This window comes from Salvelinus namaycush, chromosome 17 (genome assembly GCF_016432855.1).
Source record: "Salvelinus namaycush isolate Seneca chromosome 17, SaNama_1.0, whole genome shotgun sequence".
Lineage (NCBI taxonomy): Eukaryota > Metazoa > Chordata > Actinopteri > Salmoniformes > Salmonidae > Salvelinus > Salvelinus namaycush.
Genome location: NC_052323.1, coordinates 28,261,671 through 28,280,039, shown reverse-complemented (window position 1 = coordinate 28,280,039; position 18,369 = coordinate 28,261,671).

Here is an 18,369-nt window from a genome sequence, read left to right as displayed (position 1 = left end):
CACTTCAATCAGTATAGATGAAGGGGAGGAGACGGGTTCAAGAACGATTTTTAAGCCTTGAGACAGTTGAGAAATGGATTGTCTATGTGTGCCATTCAGAGGGTGAAGAGGCAAGACAAAATATTGAAGTGCCTTTAAACGGGGTATGGTGCCAGGCACACCGGTTTGAGAGTGTCAAGAACTGCAACACTGCTGGGTTTTTCACACCCAACAGTTTCCCGTGTGTATCGAGAATGGTCCACCACACAAAGGACATCCAGCCAACTTGACACAACTGTGGGAAGCATTGGAGTCAACATGGACCAGCAGCCCTGTGGAACACTTTCAACACCTTGTAGTCCATGCCCAACAAATTGAGGCTGTTCTGATGGCAAAAGGGGTTGCAACTCAATATTAAGAAGGTGTTCCCAGTATTTTGTACACAGTGTATGATGAAAGAATGCTGAGCAGCTAGATCACACCTTGACGTGAAACAAATCGATAGTAAGAATACATACAGTTTCCATCCATATCTCTTCTGTTTGAATAGTGAAAGACAAATCCGATATGTATAGGATGTGAATAAATTAAATATAAGGTTGTATTAGAAGCAACATGAACATACAGACAGCATAGTGTTGTCAGATATATTTAAGGATACACAAGTCAGTATGTATGTCTCCTTTATCTGCCTGGTGGATGCTCTCCTCTCCTCTCCTCTCCTCTCCTCTCCTCTCCTCTCCTCTCCTCTCCTCTCCTCTCCTCTCCTCTCCTCTCCTCTCCTCTCCTCTCCCTTCTCCTATTCTCTCCTCTCCCTTCTTCTCCTCTCCTCTCCTCTCCTCTCCTCTCCTCTCCTCTCCTCTCCTCTCCTCTCCTCTCCTCTCCTCTCCTCTCCCTTCCTCTCCTCTCCAACTCTCCTCTCCCTTCTTCTCCTCTCTCTTCTCCTCTCCTCTCCTCTCCTCTCCTCTCCTCTCCTCTCCTCTCCTCTCCTCTCCTCTCCTCTCCTCTCCTCTCCTCTCCTCTCCCCTCTTCTCCCCTCTTCTCCCCTCCTCCCCTCTCCTCTCAGCTCCTCTCTTCTCCTCCCCTCTCCCATACCATTCTATATTTCTCTCTCTTCTTTCTCTTCAGTTAAACCAATCAGGGATTCAATTGCCTCCCATCCAATCAATGACATCCCAAATCAGTACAGACCTCTTTGATACAGAATCATTTATCAAATCATCGCTGATGGCTGAGTGCAGGTACCCCAGAGTCAGAGGTTGTATCCACCTGGAAATCTTTCCGGTCCGGTGTACTCTCCTGCCGTGCCCCCATCCTATTAATGGGATGTCATTGTATGCATGATTTTAGTTTATCCTGGTCCCATGGATGGTGCCTGTATTAGCCTATTGAACCTGAACAGGCCTACTCCAGAAAGTAATATCATCACCATTCAAAAGCACATCCATTTAAATCTAAACTGTTTTTGATTTAAAGTACCAATGTTTCCACAATCTGGTACTGGCTAGGTCTCCATCGTAAAATAAGTATTCTGACTGGACAACTTGGATAAATAAATATTACATTAATAAAATAATCAGAACTGTACAGTAGCTTTTGCTGGTTTATTTATGCTTCATACCTTTCCTTCACTTTTAGTTTCCAATTGTTATGTAATTATGTTTGTCAATGGCCTGAAGGGAATCGTAGTGAGGCGTCATCGGTTAGCGTTAGCATGTAAGACTGTAACACTGAGTCGCCTAACAAACACCATTAAGTCCTTGTTGACAGCAATCTATTCCTCAGATAATCTTAAATTGAAAGATTCTAAAACGAGAAAGAAAATCTCCTTTCACCAGAATCAAGTTTTGAAACTTCTTAGCCATTAGTTTATAAACGATGGCATTAATTGTAAATGACACTGTCTTACTTTTATATAAAACATTTTTAAAAAGTACTGTTTCTCACATTTTAATTATTATATTCATGAGAAAAGTATTATTCAATGTTTTTTAGGATCCAGTTTTATTCCCAACTCTGTTTTTTTTGTTTTACTTCCATTATAAATCAATGTGATGAAATATGTATGAGTTACCACAGAAACCAAGTGTCTGCTCTTGGTGCGCCAGACAAGCTCTTTGTTGTGCTTGCTACAGTATCACACTTCTTATGAACATTGCATAGCTGTAGCTCACACAGACAGTACAAACATGACCAAACATTTTAATGTCAATATTTTCAAAACGGCGCTGAACCAGTAGCCGATCATATTGTACACAAATTATCAACGAACCCGGGTCTGTGTTTTAGAGTCATTGTTAGATCCCACTTAATAAAGTGAATTGCTTTCAACACCTGCAACTCAATATTAAGAAGGTGTTCCTAATGTTTTGTACACTCAGTATATAATGAAAGAATGCTGAGCAGGTAGACCACACCTTTACGAGAATAACAATACAAACAGTTTCCTTGGTATTACAGTATGCTATTACAGTATGGTATTCCAGCCCTTGGTATTACAGTATGGTATTACAGTATGGTATTACTGTATGATATTACAGCCCTTGCTATTACAGTATGTTATTACAGTATGTTATTACAGTATGTTATTACAGTATGTTATTACAGTATGTTATTACAGTATGGTATTATAGTATGGTATTACAGTATGGTGTTATGGTATTACAGTATGGTATTGCAGTATGGTATTACAGTATGGTATTACAGTATGGTATTACAGCTCTTGGTATTACAGTATGGTATCACAGTATGGTATTACAGTATGGTATTGCAGTATGGTATTACAGTATGGTATCACAGCTCTTGGTATTACAGTATGGTATTACAGTATTGTATTACAGTATGGTATTACAGCCCTTGGTATTACAGTATGGTATTACAGTATGCTATTACAGCTCTTGGTATTACAGTATGGTATTACAGCTCTTGGTATTGCAGTATGGTATTACAGTATGGTATTGCAGTATGGTATTACAGTATGGTATTACAGTATGGTATTACAGTATGGTATTACAGCTCTTGGTATTGCAGTATGGTATTACAGTATGGTATTACAGTATGGTTTTGCAGTATGGTATTACAGCTCTTGGTATTGCAGAATGGTATTACAGTATGGTATTACAGTATGGTATTGCAGTATGTTATTACAGTATGGTATTGCAGTATGGTATTACAGTATGGTATTACAGTATGGTATTGCAGTATGGTATTGCAGTATGGTATTGCAGTATGGTATTACAGTATGGTATTGCAGTATGGTATTGCAGTATGTTATTACAGTATGGTATTACAGTATGGTATTACAGTATGGTATTACAGTATGGTATTGCAGTATGGTATTGCAGTATGTTATTACAGTATGGTATTACAGTATGGTATTACTCTATGGTATTACAGTATGGTATTGCAGTATGGTATTGCAGTATGGTATTGCAGTATGGTATTACAGTATGGTATTGCAGTATGTTATTACAGTATGGTATTACAGTATGGTATTACTCTATGGTATTACTCTATGGTATTACAGTATGGTATTACGGTATTACAGCCCTTGCTATTACAGTATGTTATTACAGTATGTTATTACAGTATGTTATTACAGTATGTTATTACAGTATGTTATTACAGTATGTTATTACAGTATGGTATTATAGTATGGTATTACAGTATGGTGTTATGGTATTACAGTATGGTATTGCAGTATGGTATTACAGTATGGTATTACAGTATGGTATTACAGCTCTTGGTATTACAGTATGGTATCACAGTATGGTATTACAGTATGGTATTGCAGTATGGTATTACAGTATGGTATCACAGTACGGTATTACAGTATGATATTATAGTATGGTATTACAGTATGGTATTACAGTACGGTATTACAGTATGGTATTACAGTATGGTATTACAGCCCTTGGTATTACAGTATGGCATTACAGTATGTTATTACAGTATGGTATTACAGTATGGTATTACAGCCCTTGATATTACAGTATGGTATTACAGTATGGTATTACAGCCCTTGATATTACAGTATGGTATTACAGCATATTATTACAGTATGGTATTACAGTATGGTATTATAGCCCTTGGTATTACAGCATGGTATTACGGTATGGTATTACAGTATGTTATTACAGTATGGTATTACAGCCCTTGGTATTACAGCTCTTGGTATTACAGTATGGTATTACAGCCCTTGGTTTTACAGTATGGTATTACAGCCCTTGGTATTACAGTATGGTATTACAGTATGGTAATACAGAATGGTATTACAGCCCTTGGTATTACAGTATGGTATTACAGTATGGTATTACAGTATGGTATTACTGTATGATATTACAGCCCTTGGTATTACAGTATGGTATTACTGTATGGTATTACAGCTCTTGTTATTACAGTATGGTATTACAGTATGGTATTACAGAATGGTATTACAGCCCTTGGTATTACAGTATGGTATTACAGTATGGTATTACAGCTCTTGGTATTACAGTATGGTATTACAGTATTGTATTACAATATGGTATTACAGCCCTTGGTATTACAGTATGGTATTACAGTATGCTATTACAGCTCTTGGTATTACAGTATGGTATTACAGCTCTTGGTATTGCAGTATGGTATTACAGTATGGTATTGCAGTATGGTATTACAGTATGGTATTACAGTATGGTATTACAGTATGGTATTACAGCTCTTGGTATTGCAGTATGGTATTACAGTATGGTATTACAGTATGGTTTTGCAGTATGGTATTACAGCTCTTGGTATTGCAGAATGGTATTACAGTATGGTATTACAGTATGGTATTGCAGTATGTTATTACAGTATGGTATTGCAGTATGGTATTACAGTATGGTATTACAGTATGGTATTGCAGTATGGTATTGCAGTATGGTATTGCAGTATGGTATTACAGTATGGTATTGCAGTATGGTATTGCAGTATGTTATTACAGTATGGTATTACAGTATGGTATTACAGTATGGTATTACAGTATGGTATTGCAGTATGGTATTGCAGTATGTTATTACAGTATGGTATTACAGTATGGTATTGCAGTATGGTATTACAGTATGGTATTACTGTATGGTATTGCAGTATGTTATTACAGTATGGTATTGCAGTATGGTATTACAGTATGGTATTACAGTATGGTATTGCAGTATGGTATTACAGTATGTTATTACAGTATGGTATTACAGTATGGTATTGCAGTATGGTATTGCAGTATGGTATTGCAGTATGGTATTACAGTATGGTATTGCAGTATGGTATTACAGTATGGTATTACAGTATGTTATTACAGTATGGTATTACAGTATGGTATTACAGTATGGTATTGCAGTATGGTATTACAGTATGGTATTACAGTATGGTATTACAGTATGGTATTACAGTATGGTATTGCAGTATGGTATGACAGAATGATTGCCTCCATATATCAGGGTTATTATATTTTTCTACATTAAAACGAGCAGCAAAGAAAGACCTAAAGTAACCTTTTTTTGTCTCCCTCTAGTCTTTTATATCTCAACCATCTCTTGAGTCTCTTCAGCTGAAATTATGAATCATTAATACCTTTGCATTTAGTACTAAATCAAAGCCATTCATTTAGTAGAGAGAATTACAAGGAAATGATTATAGATGTGTGACACAACTTTGGGGCATTGCGGCTCTAAAAAAAAAAAACAGTCATTGAAGCCACGAAAAAAGACAAGGTCCCCTGAAAAAGTGGTATGACATTTGGTTGAAGTATGTATGTATCCTCTATATATGTTATTACTGTTAATCTCAGTGGTCCTGGAACTCCCATAGGCCTAAAAGCAAATGAATGCATATTAATCTTCCTCTAACCTCTCCCTTCCCTTCGCTGTCATCCTTGATGCTATTATTCCTTCAGTATCATCATTTGTGTACTGCTCTTAAAACACATTTTCTTTACTGTGAGACAGGATACAAATATAGATAGCGTAGATAACAGCCTTGTTTTCTACAGTATTTCATGCTGATTTTGGGATCATAATTTTCATGGTTTGGCTTTATTACGAGGAATTATGATTTGTTTTTTTTTAAATCCCTTTACGGGCTCCTTTGGGAAGGAAAATATCAAACTGAAAAATCTGAATATTTTTTTTCTTCATTAATAATCATTAAGAGGGTCTAAGTATTCCAGGTAGAAAGATGATGGTATGGCGCAGCTTGAAATGCACTAGCTTCTTCTTCTTCGTCTCTCTGCATATTTCATTTTGTGGTACAGTCTTTGGTACAGCCGACCCTACCAAAGGGAATGTAACTCATTCTGCATGCTAAACAAAAGGAAAGACAAAAACTAAAATGATGCACCCACCCGCCTTATAATCATTATAGTCACTGTCTGGCATCTACAGCTGCCCATTGCCTTTATTCATCATTATTAACATTTCCATCAGCAGAAAGGGGATGTGTGTCAGGTCGGATGAAAAGGCTTAGGACTGAATGATAAGGAGACGTTCCCCGTCACGAAGGACATATCCCCACTGGAATGAGTGAGGACGTGTTACTATATGGATACTAAGCTTGAAGCTGCAACAATAAGGCATTTACCAAATGCAATGCAACACCGTGTGCTGTGAGAGCATAAGTTAATGTGTATCTCCACAGCCAGGAAACAGTGTGAGGCTTGGAGAAGGAAGACCACGGGACATGTTTCCTGGAGAAAAAAAACTGGCTGGATTACAAAGATATTACTGTGATCAGTGGGCTGCCTATTTCTGTGGGAAAGAAAGACAGATATACCATATCATACAGACTGGTAGAGAGAGACAGACTGGGAATGAGAGACAGACTGGGAATGAGAGACAGACTGGGAAAGAGAGAGAGACTTGTAGAGAGAGACAGACTGGGAAAGAGAGACAGACTGGGAACGAGAGACAGACTGGGAAAGAGAGAGAGACAGACTGGGAGAGAGAGACAGACTGGGAGAGAGAGACAGACTGGGAGAGAGAGACATACTGGGAAAGAGAGACAGACTTGGAGAGAGACAGACTTGGAGAGAGACAGACTGGTAGAGAGAGACAGACTGGGAGAGAGACTGGGGAGAGAGAGAGACAGACTGGGAAAGAGAGACAGACTGGGAGAGAGAGACAGACTGGGAGAGAGAGACAGACTGGGAGAGAGAGACAGACTGGGAACGAGAGACAGACTGGTAGAGAGAGACAGACTGGTAGAGAGAGAGACAGACTGAGAGAGATAGACAGACTGAGAGAGAGAGACAGACTGGGAGAGAGAGACAGACTGGTAAAGAGAGACAGACTCGGAACGAGAGACAGACTGGTAGAGAGAGATGGACTGGTAGAGAGAGACAGACTGGTAGAGACAGACAGACTGGTAGAGACAGACAGACTGGTAGAGACAGACAGACTGGGAGAGAGAGACAGACTGGGAGAGATAGACAGACTGGGAGAGATAGACAGACTGGGAGAGAGAGACAGACTGGGAGAGAGAGACAGACTGGTAAAGAGAGACAGACTCGGAACGAGAGACAGACTGGTAGAGAGAGACAGACTGGTAGAGAGAGACAGACTGGTAGAGACAGACAGACTGGTAGAGACAGACAGACTGGTAGAGACAGACAAACTGGGAGAGAGAGACAGACTGGGAGAGATAGACAGACTGGGAGAGAGACAGGCTGGGGGAGAGAGACAGACTGGGAGAGAGAGACAGACTGGGCGAGAGAGACAGACTGGGAGAGAGAGACAGACTGGGAGAGAGACAGATGGGGAGAGAGAGACAGACTGGTAGAGAGAGACAGACTGGGAGAGAGACAGACTGGGAGAGAGAGACAGACTGGTAGAGAGAGACAGACTGGTAGAGAGAGACAGACTGGTAGAGAGAGACATATTTGGAAAGAGAGACAGACTGGGAGAGAGAGACAGACTCGGAGAGAGAGACATACTGGGAGAGAGAGACAGACTGGGAACGAGATATAGACTGGTAGAGAGAGACAGACTGGTAGAGACAGACAGACTGGGAGAGAGAGAGAGAGAGAGAGAGACTGGGAGAGAGAGACAGACTGGGAGAGAAAGACAGACTGGGAACGAGAGACGGACTGGTAGAGAGAGACAGACTGGTAGAGAGAGACAGACTGGGAAAGAGAGACAGACTGGGAGAGAGAGAGAGACTGGGAGAGAGAGAGAGACTGGGAGAGAGAGACAGACTGGTAGAGAGAGACAGACTGGTAGAGAGAGACAGACTGGTAGAGAGAGAGACAGACTGAGAGAGATAGACAGACTGGGAGAGAGAGACAGACTGGTAAAGAGAGACAGACTCGGAACGAGAGACAGAATGGTAGAGAGAGACAGACTGTTAGAGAGAGACAGACTGGTAGAGACAGACAGACTGGTAGAGACAGACAGACTGGTAGAGACAGACAAACTGGGAGAGAGAGACAGACTGGGAGAGATAGACAGACTGGGAGAGAGACAGACTGGGGGAGAGAGACAGACTGGGAGAGAGAGACAGACTGGGTGAGAGAGACAGACTGGGAGAGAGAGACAGACTGGTAGAGAGAGACAGACTGGGAGAGAGACAGACTGGGAGAGAGAGACAGACTGGTAGAGAGAGACAGACTGGTAGAGAGAGACAGACTGGTAGAGAGAGACAGATTTGGAAAGAGAGACAGACTGGGAGAGAGAGACAGACTTGGAGAGAGAGACATACTGGGAGAGAGAGACAGACTGGGAACGAGATATAGACTGGTAGAGAGAGACAGACTGGTAGAGAGAGACAGACTGGGAGAGAGAGAGAGAGAGAGACTGGGAGAGAGAGACAGACTGGGAGAGAAAGACAGACTGGGAACGAGAGATGGACTGGTAGAGAGAGACAGACTGGTAGAGAGAGACAGACTTGGAAAGAGAGACAGACTGGGAGAGAGAGACAGACTTGGAAAGAGAGACATACTGGGAGAGAGAGACAGACTGGGAACGAGATATAGACTGGTAGAGAGAGACAGACTGGTAGAGAGAGACAGACTGGGAGAGAGAGAGAGAGAGAGAGAGAGAGACTGGGAGAGAGAGACAGACTGGGAGAGAAAGACAGACTCGGAGAGAGAGAGAGAGAGAGAGAGAGACAGACTGGGAGAAAGACAGACTGGGAACGAGAGATGGACTGGTAGAGAGAGACAGACTGGTAGAGAGAGACAGACTGGGAGAGAGAGACAGATTGGGAAAGAGAGACAGACTGGAAAAGAGAGACAGACTGGTAGAGAGAGACAGACTGGTAGAGAGAGACAGACTGGGAGAGAGAGACAGACTGGTAGAGAGAGACAGACTGGTAGAGAGAGAGAGACTGGGAACGAGAGACAGACTGGGAACGAGAGAGACAGACTGGGAACGAGAGAGACAGACTGGGAACGAGAGACAGACTGGGAACGAGAGACAGACTGGTAGAGAGAGACAGACTGGGAGACAGGGACAGACTTGTAGAGAGAGACAGACTAGGAGAGAGAGACAGACTGGTAGAGAGAGACAGACTGGTAGAGAGAGACAGACTGGGAGACAGGGACAGACTTGTAGAGAGAGACAGACTAGGAGAGAGAGACAGACTGGTAGAGAGAGACAGACTGGTAGAGAGAGACAGACTGGTAGAGAGAGACAGACTGGTAGAGAGAGAGAGACAGACTGGGAGAGAGAGACAGACTGGTAGAGAGACAGACTGGTAGAGAGACAGACTGGTAGAGAGAGACCAACTGAAGACAGCTAACCGATTAGCCTCCTACCCTGCTTCGTTGCAACTGAAGACAGCTCACCGATTAGCCTCCTACCCTGCTTCGTTGCAACTGAAGGCAGCTAACCGATTAGCCTCCCTTACGTGCATCGCTGCAACTGAAGACAGCTAACCGATTAGCCTCCCTAACGTGCATCGCTGCAACTGAAGACAGCTAACCGATTAGCCTCCCTAACGTGCATCGCTGCAACTGAAGACAGCTAACCGATTAGCCTCCCTAACGTGCATCGCTGCAACTGAAGACAGCTAACTGATTAGCCTCCCTAACGTGCATCGCTGCAACTGAAGACAGCTAACCGATTAGCCTCCGTAACGTGCATCGCTGCAACTGAAGACAGCTAACCGATTAGCCTCCCTAACGTGCATCGCTGCAACTGAAGACAGCTAACCGATTAGCCTCCTGACGTGCATCGCTGCAACTGAAGACAGCTTACTCGATTAGCGTCCCTAACGTGCATTGCTGCAACTGAAGACAGCTTACTCGATTAGCCTCCCTAATGTGCATCGCTGCAACTGAAGACAGCTAACCGATTAGCCTCCTGACGTGCATCGCTGCAACTGAAGACAGCTTACTCGATTAGCCTCCTGACGTGCATCGCTGCAACTGAAGACAGCTAACCGATTAGCCTCCCTAACGTGCATCGCTGCAACTGAAGACAGCTAACCGATTAGCCTCCTGACGTGCATCGCTGCAACTGAAGACAGCTAACCGATTAGCCTCCTGACGTGCATCGCTGCAACTGAAGACAGCTAACCGATTAGCCTCCCTACCCTGCATTGCTCTAGCCAGTGTGTGTTAGCATTGCTTAACAGAATAGTCATGATGCAGGCTATGGTTTGACTGGAGAGACAGTATGTGTTATCACTGCTTATTAACAGAATAGTCATGATGCAGGAGCCAGTGGGAAGGGTTGTGTGTCTTTTTTTGGAATATTAATATTGATTGCTGGTAATGTTAATATATTATTGATAGACTTCTTAATGGCGGCCTGGGCGGTCAGACAGAAGAGTACTTTGACTGTTTACACGTGTCTTCCTTCAGCGTACTCTTTAGTTCATCCTTAGTTGCCCTTCTGGAACAATCCGTCCAATTGTCTTTTTTTACTGTCCTACGCTACTTCGTTTTTTATTGCCTTTTAATTAGGCGATATCAACACATGACTTTGCGTCTGTTTCCCGGTCACTGTCACTACTTGTTTCTCTCAAGGTAAGTGAGCAAACGAATGGGAGAAATGCAGCTGAGAGTGGTCCTCATTTGTAATAGTTAAAGCCCACTGACAGGTACAGTATCTCTCACTTACCAGTATCACTTAGCCTACTTAATGACCTGCCAGGCTGATGCTCGTGATGTTACAAATTAAGCATATATGACGGGTTGGGTTTGTTAGAGCAAGATTAGTATTTTCCTTACTTTAGTTTGGAAACGTTTGTGTGAGTTGTTTTTTGTGAGTGAGAATAAATAAATGACTATAAATGCTTTAAGAGTCAAAGCTAGGCCAATATGTTAATAATATTTTGAAGGATGTTAGCAGTTAATATTGAAATGGAAGTCATGCCTGACACATAGCAACCTAACTACATCAACACAACTGTTACACGGCAACACTGTTATTAAAGCTGCCACCAACTTCAAGGTGACAAAAAACCTTCCATTTTTCTGGAGTATTGAAACACATCGTCCTGAGATGTTTCTGATGACATCGTGTGTTGTGACATCAATTAATCTAGTGTTGTGCAACACATTGCCTGTGCCTGGGAACACCAACAGAACATCTTAACGTATTTGATCATTTGCCATTTTAAACTGGTTTTGGCAATCGTTTGTCAAACTCAGTGTTCAAACGACCGACACTAACTGGAGGTTGAACTGCAACAACAACAAACATTTTTTTTTTGAATTTCGCACTCTTCAACTGACTACAGTGAACGTGGGAACGGGTTTTGTCGTCATTGAACGTCAGTTTGTCTAACGGTTTCTGGTGTACGTTCATCAAGATCCATTACGCCTCATGGCACGACAAGCTTAATAATACTAGTATAGAAATATTACTTTTCTTTCTTCAGACATACATCCAACGTCGTGTGGAAGAATCATAAACTCTACAAATATTGAATTACCCACAATTCCACAACAAATATTCTCCCAAGACCCTTATCATCGATCAATATTTAGGCTATAAACACATGTGTATTTCTATTCCGTTGAGTGTATGAGATACACTGTGTTTTGTTGCTTCCTTTTCACAGCACTCTCTAAAAAAACGTCAATATTCAGGTTGAAGAACCGCTTTGTTTGTTTCAGAGTACTTCATTTCTGTTTTAAAACCCATTCTGTGCATTAAAATACTGACGTTGGGTTTACGTTCAAACACCCTCCCAAAACATCATATCTCAGTTTAGGTGCCGTACTTGTTCATGGTTTCATTACACAATCGTGGTGTTTTGAGACTTGCTATTTTTACAGTGTAAAAGCATTCGACAAGTGATGTGTTACTGGCGTTATATACCCACAGTGAGTAAGGTTTCTCTTTCCTTTGAAGTTCACAATATTATACCAATATACAACATTTTCACCAATGGACAGGCATCACTTCATATTCAGACTTCATCTCCAACCTCTCTCTCTCTCTCTCTCTCCTTCCACCTTCATCCCCACCCCCTCTCTCTCTCCCCTTCATCCATCATCTCCAACCCCTCTCTCTCTCCTTCCACCTTCATCCCCACCCTCTCCCCTTCATCCATCATCCCCAACCCCTCTCTCTCTCCTTCATCCATCATCCCCAACCCCTCTCTCTCTCTCTCCTTCCTCCATCATCCCCACCCTCTCTCCTTCCTCCATCATCCCCACCCTCTCTCCTTCCTCCATCCTCCCCACCCTCTCTCCTTCATCCATCATCCCTCTCTCATCACCCTCTCTCTCCCCTTCCACCTTCATCCCCACCCTCTCCCCTTCCTACATCATCCCCACCCTCTCCCCTTCCTACATCATCCCCACCCTCTCCCCTTCATCCCTCATCCCCAACTCCTCTCTCTCTCTCCTTCCTCCATCATCCCCAACCCCTCTCTCCCCTTCCTCCATCATCCCCAACCCCTCTCTCTCTCCTTCCACCTTCATCCCCACCCCCTCTCTCTCGCCTTCCTACATCATCCCCACCCTCTCCCCTTCATCCATCATCCCCACCCTCTCCCCTTCATCCATCATCCCCACCCTCTCCCCTTCATCCATCATCCCCACCCTCTCCCCTTCATCCATCATCCCCAACCCCACTCTCTCTCCTTCCACCTTCATCCCCACCCCCTCTCTCTCGCCTTCCTACATCATCCCCACCCTCTCCCCTTCCTCCATCATCCCCACCCTCTCCCCTTCATCCATCATCCCCACCCCCTCTCTCTCTCTCTCTCTCTCCTTCCACCTTCATCCCCACCCTCTCCCCTTCATCCATCATCCCCACCCTCTCCCCTTCCTCCATCATCCCCACCCTCTCCCCTTCATCCATCATCCCCACCCTCTCCCCTTCATCCATCATCCCCACCCTCTCCCCTTCATCCATCATCCCCACCCCCTCTCTCTCTCTCTCTCTCTCTCCTTCATCCATCATCCCCACCCTCTCTCTCTCTCTCTCTCTCCTTCATCCATCATCCCCCCCCCCTCACTCTCTCTCTCTCTCTCCTTCCCCCTTCATCCCCACCCCCTCTCTCTCTCTCTCTCTCTCCTTCATCCATCATCCCCACCCCCTCTCTCTCTCTCTCTCTCTCCTTCCACCTTCATCCCCACCCTCTCCCCTTCCTCCTTCCACTGAATATAAAATACTGCCCTCTATTGACTTGTGAAAGCATCAAACGGAACTACTGGCACTTTGCACTGGTTTATATGTTTATATGGATACAAACCTATATTTCACTGAGATAGGTAATGACATGGGTTAGATAGAAAATACTGTATTTTCAATGCATTATCTTCATGTCCATGTATCACTCCAGTTGTTCCCAAAATCTGTTTGGAGTATCGTAATTAGAGATCATTAGAGGTTACAGTGCTGACTAGTCACAAGATAATCTTTGCTGGTTTGATCTGACACGAAATGAATATTCAGCACCAACTGGTTGAAGGAGACTGGATTTTGACACTCCATGATAGATTTTTTGAATTACATTACGCCAACCATATGGCTGCCAACTGTGAGCTTAAAGTTGAATCAAATCAAACCTTCAGTGTTCTGGGCTCTGTGTTCCAAATGTCACCCTATTGTCTACGAAGTGTATTACTGTTGACCAGAGCCCAAGTAGTGCACTACAAAGGAAATAGGGCACCATTTAGGACGAAGGGTAATCACAAATGCACTGAGTGGGAGTGATTAATCAGTGTCATCATGGTGTGTCTAGTTTGACAGGCAGAGAGGCCTGCCTGTGACAGTGATAAGTGATTCAGCTTCTGCTTCAACATGAGACCTGTAATACAGTGGGTTGACTGTGGACCGTCACGTCATAGTCTGAGACCTGTAATACAGTGGGTTGACTGTGGACCGTCACGTCATAGTCTGAGACCTGTAATACAGTGGGTTGACTGTGGACCGTCACGTCATAGTCTGAGACCTGTAATACAGTGGGTTGACTGTGGACCGTCACGCCATAGTCTGAGACCTGTAATACAGTGGGTTGACTGTGGACCGTCACGCCATAGTCTGAGACCTGTAATACAGTGGGTTGACTGTGGACCGTCACGTCATAGTCTGAGACCTGTAATACAGTGAGTTGACTGTGGACCGTCACGTCATAGTCTGAGACCTGTAATACAGTGGGTTGACTGTGGACCGTCACGTCATAGTCTGAGACCTGTAATACAGTGGGTTGACTGTGGACCGTCACGTCATAGTCTGAGACCTGTAATACAGTGGGTTGACTGTGGACCGTCACGCCATAGTCTGAGACCTGTAATACAGTGGGTTGACTGTGGACCGTCACGTCATAGTCTGAGACCTGTAATACAGTGGGTTGACTGTGGACCGTCACGTCATAGTCTGAGACCTGTAATACAGTGGGTTGACTGTGGACCGTCACGCCATAGTCTGAGACCTGTAATACAGTGGGTTGACTGTGGACCGCCACGTCATAGTCTGAGACCTGTAATACAGTGAGTTGACTGTGGACCGTCACGTCATAGTCTGAGACCTGTAATACAGTGGGTTGACTGTGGACCGTCACGTCATAGTCTGAGACCTGTAATACAGTGGGTTGACTGTGGACCGTCACGTCATAGTCTGAGACCTGTAATACAGTGGGTTGACTGTGGACCGTCACGCCATAGTCTGAGACCTGTAATACAGTGGGTTGACTGTGGACCGTCACGCCATAGTCTGAGACCTGTAATACAGTGGGTTGACTGTGGACCGTCACGTCATAGTCTGAGACCTGTAATACATTGGGTTGACTGTGGACCGTCACGTCATATTCTGAGACCTGTAATACAGTGGGTTGACTGTGGACCGTCACGTCATAGTCTGAGACCTGTAATACAGTGGGTTGACTGTGGACCGTCACGTCATAGTCTGAGACCTGTAATACAGTGGGTTGACTGTGGACCGTCACGTCATAGTCTGAGACCTGTAATACAGTGGGTTGACTGTGGACCGTCACGTCATAGTCTGAGACCTGTAATACAGTGGGTTGACTGTGGACCGTCACGTCATAGTCTGAGACCTGTAATACAGTGGGTTGACTGTAGACCGTCACGTCATAGTCTGAGACCTGTAATACATTGGGTTGACTGTGGACCGTCACGTCATAGTCTGAGACCTGTAATACAGTGGGTTGACTGTGGACCGTCACGTCATAGTCTGAGACCTGTAATACAGTGGGTTGACTGTAGACCGTCACGTCATAGTCTGAGACCTGTAATACAGTGGGTTGACTGTGGACCGTCACGTCATAGTCTGAGACCTGTAATACAGTGAGTTGACTGTGGACCGTCACGTCATAGTCTGAGACCTGTAATACAGTGGGTTGACTGTGGACCGTCACGTCATAGTCTGAGACCTGTAATACAGTGAGTTGACTGTGGACCGTCACCTCATAGTCTGAGACCTGTAATACAGTGGGTTGACTGTGGACCGTCACGTCATAGTCTGAGACCTGTAATACAGTGGGTTGACTGTGGACCGTCACGTCATAGTCTGAGACCTGTAATACAGTGGGTTGACTGTGGACCGTCACGCCATAGTCTGAGACCTGTAATACAGTGGGTTGACTGTGGACCGTCACGTCATAGTCTGAGACCTGTAATACAGTGGGTTGACTGTGGACCGTCACGTCATAGTCTGAGACCTGTAATACAGTGGGTTGACTGTGGACCGTCACGCCATAGTCTGAGACCTGTAATACAGTGGGTTGACTGTGGACCGCCACGTCATAGTCTGAGACCTGTAATACAGTGGGTTGACTGTGGACCGTCACATCATAGTCTGAGACCTGTAATACAGTGGGTTGACTGTGGACCGTCACGTCATAGTCTGAGACCTGTAATACAGTGGGTTGACTGTGGACCGTCACGCCATAGTCTGAGACCTGTAATACAGTGGGTTGACTGTGGACCGTCACGTCATAGTCTGAGACCTGTAATACAGTGGGTTGACTGTGGACCGTCACGTCATAGTCTGAGACCTGTAATACAGTGGGTTGACTGTGGACCGTCACGTCATAGTCTGAGACCTGTAATACAGTGGGTTGACTGTGGACCGTCACGTCATAGTCTGAGACCTGTAATACAGTGGGTTGACTGTGGACCGTCACGTCATAGTCTGAGACCTGTAATACAGTGGGTTGACTGTGGACCGTCACATCATAGTCTGTCAGTCTCAATGAGAGAAAAAGTGTCAAGCGTTTCAATAGAGGGAGAAAGAATAAACGTGTTAACAATGCATATGTCACTGTGAAATCTTGCTAAACTGATGCCAAAGGTTGACACTACAATAGGCATTCTACTTTTTCTTCCCTGTCTGACACCTTTCCACTCTTGACATATTTACAAAGCTGTTAAAATGGGCCATGTATGGCCAATGACCCTCGGCTGGAATCATTTTTCCTCTTCGTCTTTTTAGCAGTGCTACCGTGACACTCTGCAATTGCATAGTGGTTAGAGATCAATGTACCTCACCAAGCCCAGTATGACATTTATGCAACAAAAAAGGCTTCTTTCTTGCTGGGTGTCTTGTGTGGAGGAATACAGTGCAGGCAGGCATGGGCTGTATCCCAAATGACACCTCGATTCAATCCTTCACTGTGAAGGGAGTAGTGTACCATTTGGGACGCACCCTCCGAATGACGTGTGTTAGAAGCCAGATGGCTGCTTATCTGTAGTCTACTGTACCTCTCAGTGACTTACCTGTAGTCTACTGTACCTCTCATCACTCAGTGACTTACCTGTAGTCTACTGTACCTCTCATCTCTCAGTGACTTACCTGTAGTCTACTGTACCTCTCGTCACTCAGTGACTTACCTGTAGTCTGCTGTACCTCTCATCTCTCAGTGACTTAGCTGTAGTCTGCTGTACCTCTCATCACTCAGTGACTTACCTGTAGTATTCTGTACCTCTCATTTCTCAGTGATTTAGCTGTAGTCTACTGTACCTCTCATCACTCAGTGACTTACCTGTAGTCTACTGTATCTCTCATCACTCAGTGACTTACCTGTAGTCTTCTGTACCTCTCAGTGACATACCTGTAGTATACTCTACCTCTCATCACTCAGTGACTTACCTGTAGTCGTATGTACCTCTCAGTGACTTACCTGTAGTCTACTGTACCTCTCATCTCTCAGTGACCTACCTGTAGTAGACTGTACCTCTCATCTCTCAGTGACTTACCTGTAGTCTTCTGTACCTCTCAGTGACTTACCTGTAGTATGCTGTACCTCTCATCACTCAGTGACTTACCTGTGGACTTCCATACCTCTCAGTGACTTACTGTAGTATACTGTACCTCTCATCACTCAGTGACTTACATGTAGTCTTCTATACCTCTCACTGACTCACCTGTAGTCTGCTGTACCTCTCATCACTCAGTGACTTACCTGTAGTCTACTGTATCTCTCATCACTCAGTGACTTACCTGTAGTCTTCTGTACCTCTCAGTGACATACCTGTAGTATACTCTACCTCTCATCACTCAGTGACTTACCTGTAGTCGTATGTACCTCTCAGTGACTTACCTGTAGTCTACTGTACCTCTCATCTCTCAGTGACCTACCTGTAGTAGACTGTACCTCTCATCTCTCAGTGACTTACCTGTAGTCTTCTGTACCTCTCAGTGACTTACCTGTAGTATGCTGTACCTCTCATCACTCAGTGACTTACCTGTGGACTTCCATACCTCTCAGTGACTTACTGTAGTATACTGTACCTCTCATCACTCAGTGACTTACATGTAGTCTTCTATACCTCTCACTGACTCACCTGTAGTCTGCTGTACCTCTCATCACTCAGTGACTTACCTGTAGTCTACTGTACCTCTCAGTGACTTACCTGTAGTCTTCTGTACCTCTCAGTGACTTACCTGTAGTATACTGTACCTCTCATTACTCAGTGACTTACCTGTAGTCTTCTGTACCTCTGTGACTTACCTGTAGTCT